This window comes from Bison bison, unplaced genomic scaffold (genome assembly GCF_000754665.1).
Source record: "Bison bison bison isolate TAMUID 2011002044 unplaced genomic scaffold, Bison_UMD1.0 scf7180017864486, whole genome shotgun sequence".
In the NCBI taxonomy this organism is placed as follows: domain Eukaryota; kingdom Metazoa; phylum Chordata; class Mammalia; order Artiodactyla; family Bovidae; genus Bison; species Bison bison.
In genome coordinates this window covers 940,382-941,270 of record NW_011495046.1, presented here as the reverse complement: position 1 = coordinate 941,270, position 889 = coordinate 940,382, and positions in this window count along the sequence as shown.

Here is an 889-nt window from a genome sequence, read left to right as displayed (position 1 = left end):
AGTTTTCCAAATTTGCTGGCATATTGAATGCAGCACTTTCACAGCATCATCTTTCAGGATTTGAAATAGCTCACCTGGAATTCTATCACCTCCACTAGCTTTGTTCGTAGTGATGCTTTCTAAGGCCCACTTGACTTCACATTCCAGGATGTCTGGCTCTAGGTCGGTGATCACACTATCATGATTATCTGGGTCATGAAGATCTCTTTTGTACAGTTCTTCTGTGTATTCTTGCCACCTCTTCTTAATATCTTCTGCTTCTGTTAGATCCATACCATTTCTGTCCTTATTGAGCCCATTTTTGCATGAAATGTTCCTTTGGTATCTCTGATTTTCTTGAAGAAATCTCTAGTCTTTCCCATTCTGTTGTTTTCCTCTATTTCTTTGCATTGATCGCTGAAGAAGACTTTCTTATCTCTTCTTGCTATTCTTTGGAACTCTGCATTCAGATGTTTATATCTTTCCTTTTCCTCTTTGCTTTTCACTTCTCTTCTTTTCGCAGCTCTTTGTAAGGCCTCCCCAGACAGCCATTTTGCCTTTTTTTATTTCTTTTCCACGGGGATGGTCTTGATCCCTGTCTCCTGTACAATGTCACGAATCTCGTTCCATAGCTCATCAGGCACTCTATCTATCAGATCTAGGCTGGAATCCATTATAGAGGACTGGAATGCAAAAGTAGGAAGTCAAGAAACACCTGGAGTAACAGGCAAATTTGGCCTTGGAATACAGAATGAAGCAGGGCAAAGACTAACAGAGTTTTGCCAAGAAAATACACTGGTCATAACAAACACCCTCTTCCAACAACACAAGAGAAGACTCTATACGTGGACATCACCAGATGGTCAACACCGAAATCAGATTGATTATATTCTTTGCAGCCAAAGATGGA